This window comes from Octopus bimaculoides, chromosome 1 (assembly GCF_046866305.1).
Source record: "Octopus bimaculoides isolate indiv1 chromosome 1, ASM4686630v1, whole genome shotgun sequence".
Classification (NCBI taxonomy): domain Eukaryota; kingdom Metazoa; phylum Mollusca; class Cephalopoda; order Octopoda; family Octopodidae; genus Octopus; species Octopus bimaculoides.
In genome coordinates this window covers 74,165,264-74,172,763 of record NC_142928.1, presented here as the reverse complement: position 1 = coordinate 74,172,763, position 7,500 = coordinate 74,165,264, and the positions used below count along the sequence as shown (strand labels likewise).

The 7,500-nt window shown below is 37.6% G+C and overlaps 1 long non-coding RNA gene across 1 annotated transcript in view; it reads right to left on the bottom strand.

Annotated features, from left to right (window-relative positions):
* Positions 1 to 4,619: 4,619 nt before the first annotated feature.
* Positions 4,620 to 7,500, bottom strand: part of LOC149137586 (uncharacterized) — a 35,154-nt gene continuing 32,273 nt past the window's right edge. The window contains exon 3 of the long non-coding RNA XR_016241913.1: positions 4,620 to 5,940. This is a non-coding gene — a long non-coding RNA (uncharacterized LOC149137586). The remainder of the gene's footprint in view (positions 5,941 to 7,500) is intronic.

Genomic DNA, 7,500 nt, shown 5'->3' with positions numbered 1-7,500 from the left:
CTCCCTTCATTAATACTCCATATACAAACTTGTTTCATTTAGCCTAACAGAACGCTTAGAGCAGCGAAGTGTTCGCTTTCAGCAGTTTATATTTCGCCATCTGTGTGTATAAATTTCCGTCTCTCAGGCCTGTTCAGTACAAGGTTATGTAGAATGTCAACAATCTATTGAATTAAAGCAAAAACAAAAAGAAAAAAAAAATTAGGAAAATTTGTACCGTCCACCTAATATTAAGAATATCGTAGTGAAAGAATTCTTAATGTATTAAGCAGTTAGGGGCATCAACAGCGGTCGAGGCAGATGAACAACAGCTATAATTGTAAGAATTACTTTTTCTCTTTCATCCTCAAAGCTGATTGGCGTAAATCACTTTCACTTCTCTCTTCATTGTAAGGGCTTGTTGCAAACTGGATTTATAGCAGTTATTTATCGGTACTTGTCAATCAGCCTCCTCTGATGATAGAATTGCAGACGTACTCACATAAGCCTAAGTTCAGAATGAAATTCGTGTGATATTTATATCGAATAGAATACACTTTAACCAAGAGAGCAGAAAAAAAATCAGAGAGGACAACGGGTGGTGTTCCTCTCTTAATTTCACACACACACACACACACACACACACACACACACACACACACACACCACACACATGCTTTCCCTGCAATAAACACAGTACACTAGCCACGCACAGACGATAAATTTTCCTGGAAATCTCAATTTTTCTCAATTTATTTTGCACCGATTGTACTGACGGGAACTCAGAGGTCGAAAAGTACAGATGGTGGAAAATAAATTATTGAAATTGCGCATTTTGTTCTACAATAAAGCATAATTACTAAGATGTCAAAATGTTTGTGCATAAGTGAAATGTATAGAGAGAGAAATATCAATAAGTTGGTTCGTCAGAGTTCTTTCCTCACAGTCTGTGATCTTGTCGATGAAGGGCCTTCAAGTGCTAAACTTCCATCGCAAACTGATTTTCTCATAGCTCGATGAACAGACGTCGATTTTTGAGAATTAAGTGTCCAAGTGACTGGCACCATGCACTTGTCCTCCCTCCTCTACATTCTTTAAGTCATTCGTTAAGTCAGTCTTCGACCGCACGTTGCTTAACTGTGTTTCCGCTTGGAAGTAATTAGCTGTCTGTAGAATATATTTGCATGTTTCAAAGAATACCGTTTGCAAACGGTATTCTCTAATACATGTAAAAAATTCTCCGTCCTTGCATGCAGGTATGGTGATAGAGCATCTGAACAAAAAAAAAAAAAAGAGAAAGATAGAGAGAAGGGAGAGAGAATGAGTGAGAGTCATGAAACGAGAAAATGAGACTTGTATAACATTGAGATGCAATTAAGGACGGCGGAATCGCAGATCCAGTTGAGCAATGAGTTAAATACCTTGGAGTTTTTTTGCTGAGCCCCTCTACGTTATGATTTCAACACACCTCAATATCTACCGTAGTCGACGAAATAAAGCGCCTGCGAAGAATATGGGTACTTACGACGTCGAGGGTTCCAGTTGATCCGATCAACGGAACAGCCTGCTCGTGAAATTAACGTGCAAGTGGCTGAGCACTCCACAGACACGTGTACCCTTAACGTAGTTCTCGGGGATATTCAGCGTGACACAGTGTGACAAGGCTGACCCTTTGAATTACAGGCACAACAGAAACAGGAAGAAAGAGTGAGAGAAAGTTGCGGTGAAAGAGTACAGCAGGGTTCGCCACCATCCCCTGCCGGAGCCTCGTGGAGCTTTAGGTGTTTTCCCTCAATAAACACTCACAACGCCCGGTCTGGCAATCGAAACCGCGATCCTATGACTGCGAGTCCGCTGCCCTAATCACTAGGCCATTGCGCCTCCACTCCAGGAAGAAGAAACAAGTAGTGAAGCCGATATAATAGAATATATTCTTTCCCCGAATTTTATTCCTTTGTACTCGTTTTAGAAAACATAGTCAGAAGCTGCCATGCGCAGTTTTATGTTCTACTATATTTTCTGTTATAATATTTTTAATAATTCCATTTCATTAAAGTAATATTTTGCATCTACACAATATAGCACCCTCAGCACAACAAACTAAACAAATTATTGTAGATACAAATCAACATTTTTAAGTCATTATATTGTACTAAATCAGATTCAAACACAGGTTCTTTCATTTCCCTTACATTGCGAATGCTTTTTTGAAATTCGTAAGTGTCACATCTTCATAATTCTCTACCGACATCACTACCTAAAAATGTCATGTTTCGCAAGAAATAATTATTTAGAATGATTGGATAGTAATTATTGTACTGTGATTAGCGAGCTACGCATGATTGATGAACCACGGTGACTGTTTCGGAGATTGTTCTAAGTTTACTTCGTGCAATAATTTACAATTTCACTTTGAAATTTATTTCTTCGAAGTCCATCAATTGCAACACACACAAACACACACACACACTTGCGCGCACGTACGCACACACGCACACACTCACATACATACATGCACACACACACACACACACACACACACACACACACACACACACACACACACATATATTGAGAAAAAAAGTCGTCAGAATTTTGGAAAAAAAGTCGTCAGAATTTTGGAAAAAAAATCCTTTTATTTTTTCATTATTATTAGCGCTTTCGTTCCCCTCTAGAATTTGCCAAATACAATTTTGTGAATATACAAACAGATAGTTCATTTATGTAAAACAGACGTTTTGTGGGGTTTCCTTTAGAAGAGAACATTGTTTTTGATTTTTGGGTGAGGTTCCAAGACAATAGAGATGCATAGATAGAAATATAGGTGGGTAGATAGATAGATAGATAGATAGATAGATAGATAGATAGATAGATAGATAGATAGATAGATATATAGTTAGTCACACAGATAGACAGATGGGTAGAGGGTAAGAGAGAGAGAAGGAGTATCCACCTTCCTATTCACCCTTCATTCATTTATTTAATTGCTTTTTCCTTTTACCGTTGGAATGAGTTTAAGGACGGTGACCACTTAAAAAAAGGTGTGGCTTGGTCATCCCTGAAAGTCTTTTTGCTTTCCTTCTATCCCTCTTCTTTTTTTCTTCTCTTTTTTTTCTTCTTTCCTTTTTTCCTTCCTTTTTCCTCCTTTTTTTTTTCTTTTTTCACCTCTTTGAGTTATATTTAGAATATATCCCTTCCAAACATTCATATTCGGAGGGAATTTTTTTGATAAAGTGTAGTTTGTCTCTGCTTTTCTTTCAAACATTCAATTTTGGAGAGAATTTTTTGATGAAATGTAGTTCCATTGCTTTTCGGTATTGCGGATCGTCCAGTGCACATTTGTAAAAGGGAAAAATCTGGAATTTTCTGTCACCGCATACTTCCAGATGCTTACTTAAAGGAATCTTGCATAATTCGTCTAGTCGGATATGTTTTCTGTGGATTCTTGCACGTTGGCAGAGGGAATTATTTGTTTCGCCAATGTAATTTTCTTTGCAGTTTGGGAAGGTAATGCAGTATATGAGGTTTTGCGTTTTGCAGTTCATATCTGAATTTATCTTGAAAAGGGATCCGCTCTTGAATTTTATGTGGGAACCACTTTCTATGTATTTGTAGTTGTTGGTATTGTTACACGTTCCACATCTCCTATCTCCACATTCTTTTACTAAGAATTCTGATTCATTCTCTGATTTGAATTCTGCTCTTGGGAGGTGCTTTTAAAAATTTTTTGGTTGGCGTCTACTATTCAGTAAGGTGTGTTTTTCAATCAGAGTTTTCATTTTGAGGCTTTGTAGGAGTATAGGTAAGTTCAATTTTATGGCTTGAAAGATGTTGGTTATTTCAGGACTATGTGTGTTAACGAAAGGAATCGTGTTTTCATTAACTTTTTCATTAGGTGTCCGTAGTTGGGTGATATTCAGTTTCATCGCCTTTTTAATTCCTTCATTAATTAATCCTATGGGGTATTTCTGCATTGTGAGGAAGCCTTTGAGTTCGTTGAGTCGGATTTCACGTATTTTGGGGTCAGTCACTATAGCACAAATGCGTCTTGCGATGCTGTATGGAATGTTTCTTTTGATGTGTAATAGATGGCAAGAATAGAAGTGTAAATATTGGTGTGTGTCAGTTTGTTTGCTTTTTTTTTTGGTAAAATATGTCTGTTGTGACTGTGGATTTCTGTATTTCTATGTGGATATCCAGGAATGGTAGTTCATTGCAACTGGATTCTGTCGTGAATTTGATGGATAGGTGGATGGGGCTTTTGTGGATTTTGGGTAATCCGTAGAAATTGCTCTCTTTGATAACAGAGTTGCATATATACTCTTTTTCATTGTCAGTGAAAGAATCTTGGAATTCATTGATTAGCCTTCTGATTTCATTCATTATCGTTTTTTCATTCATTCATTATCGTTTTTTCTGAGTGTCTTGGTTCTTCCTTGGTTTGTTAACATTTCCAATATTTTATCTTTATAATAGTCTTTGTCCACGATAACTATTGCCCCTCCCTTGTCGGCTTCTTTTAGGATGATTGTGTTGTCATTCTTCAGTATCTGTAAGGCTTCCTTATATATATATATATATATATATATATATATATATATATATATATATATATATATATATATATATATAACGTGAAAATGTGGACAGGTTATGTTTGTATAGCGTCGCAATATTTTATAGCCCCAAACTGTACCTTTCACATGTCCAGTTGATCTTTCAATGTTTACTATTTTTGTTTCGTTGCGTATGACCTGTTTTATAGCTTGTAATAATACAACTATGCCGTAGTTTATTGAAAGGGACCAATCAGGAATGGCATGATTCATGACGAATATTTGGTATTGTTTACAGGCCCTGACTTTGTCGATATAATTAACTCCATTGTTTAAAGGAATAGGCTTTGAACAGAGATCTACCCTTCTAGGAATACACTAGTATCAAATCCTACAGCTATAATTGTTTACCACGTTAGATGATCATTCCTCACTACTTCTAAAGTAGTCAAGTCGGTGCAGAAAAGGCAAGACAAGTGAAAACGCACTTAAATTTCTTTTGTTTCTCTTTTCCCCTGAATCTCCTTCTCTCTGTCTCTCCCTGCCTCTGTCTACCTAATTCTCTCCCTCCTCTCTCCTCCCCCTCTCTCTCTCTTGCTCTCTTCCCTTCCAGCGTGACTAGCAGTATAGCGTCCTGGAGATCTAGTGACCTAGATCTACCAGGATGCCTTTGTCACCAGTGGGCTTCTTCCGTGAGAAATTTGGTTAATCTGATATTGTTGCTACTGATCTCAGCAAAAGTTTCACTGTGTTAGAAGTGCGAACCTCTTGCCAAAATTGCCAGACTATCGGTTTGATATTCTTCTCATCTCTTCAGTTGATAGCTTCCAATCAGATCGCACTATCGAGGCCTGAGCTGACAAAGCTCTCACTACCTTATACTGTATCCTCTTGCCTGTACATACCTTTTCCAAACAACAATGAACTTGCCTTGTTTTCACGTCCAACAACGCCTTCTCTTATGCAGATAATGTCATCTTTCATTTTCCTTTGACCTTTGCTAAATAGTCATTTCTACAGGCAGTCAATATACCTGATATCAAATCTTCACTGATTCTTTGAATAAAGAACTCCTGCATACATTTTATCAAGTCTCCCTTCTTAAAAGATAAATAAAATGAAATCATAGTGTATTTCATACCATTCCAGCATGAACATATCACCGCATCTCACACCTTTTCTCCGAAACATGAGTAGCATGCATCTAAAGAGCCTTCTCGATCACTCCGTTGTCGTACTAACGACTACGTCAATTTTTTTCCCACCCGAGAAAAACTCGATCCTCTAGAATTTTTTCCCAGCTCATGTCTTTCTTAGTAATCAACTTGTATTAATTTAAGCGGAACTTTAGCAGTATCAGTCTCACAGGCCTCGAAAATTATAGGAACTGCCTCTTCTTCCAAACCTAACAAGTAACAAATAAAACAAAAAATGCCGTCAGTAAATCTGTGCTTCAGTAATTAATAAAATTATTTTTACCTTTATAACATCAAACTATGAAACCAAACTGTCATTTGTTTCTTTTTTTTACAATTATGAGATGAACACGCCACTAAAGAGACGATGATTCTGTGGTGATTTTCATGCATTTGTCCACAACAGAGATGTGTGTGTATGCGTGCGTGTATATTCTTTTACTCTTTTACTTGTTTCAGTCATTTGACTGCGGCCATGCTGGAGCACCGCCTTTAATCGGGAAAATCGACCCCAGGACTTATTCTTTGTAAGCCTAGTACTTATTCTATCGGTCTCTTTGCCGAAACGCTAAGTTACAGGGACGTAAACACACCAGCATCGGTTGTCAAGCGATGTTGGGGGACAAACACAGACACACAAACATATATATACGTATACATACATACGACGGGCTTCTTTCAGTTTCCGTCTACCAAATCCACTGACAAGTCTTTGGTCGGCCCGAGGCTATAGTAGAAGACACTTGCCCAAGGTGCCACGCAGTGGGACTGAACCCGGAACCATGTGGTTGGTAGGCAAGCTACTTACCACACAGCCACTCCGGCGCCTATGTATGTATGTATGTATGTATGTATGTATGTATGTATGTATGTATGTATGCGTATATGTAAACGTGTAGTACGTGTGTATTTCTGTATGTAAATATAAGTTATTTGTAAAGAACTGAAAACATTCGTATTAGCTTATATTTGCGCATTGTCCCATTTAATTCTATCATAAAGCTTTCATTTTGTTGTGTATGTTTTTGTACGTTCGTATGTCAATGCATTTGTTAATTGAGTAATAACCGAAGTAGTAAAATATATGAGATACTGAAATAGTAGGCCGTGTTGCATGGGTTCATATTTAGGGTTTAACAGAACATAATAGAGTGATACTGATTGGATATGAGCAGCTAATCCTTCAGCTAGAAAGCTGATATACTAACGATTTTAACTTCTACCTCTCCGAACAATTACCGAGGAATGAGGTGAAATCTCTTTCAAACACCCTCTCTCACTTTGTGAGCACGCACACGTTACTCTGTGTGTGTGTGTGTGTGTGTGTGTGTGTGTGTGTGTGTGTGTGTGTGTGTGTGTGCGTGCGCGCGCGTTTTTCTTTCTACTGTGTGTGTACTTTCTGTTCCTTAAAAAACAAATATTATGTCGGCTGAATTCCAGAAACGATACCAAGTTTTATCGCTTTCTTAGATCGGAATGTAATCGCTGAGAATTCTTCAACCCAGATATAAATTTCTGTTTCAAGGTTTTTATCTTTCAGTACAGTAAAAGCTTGTTTGTTCCGAACATACGTAAACCATTTCCAAGAGCGAACAAGTGTCAAAAGACAACGAACGATAAATATATTCGTAGTTATATTATCAGGCCACCACGATGAAAACAATTTTCGCGGCGTTTAGCTTACACCAAATAAGACGGGTAAAATTATGCAAATAATGACCACACAGAGTTCACACATAAAGTACATTCTGTTAAAACTATAAACGTTT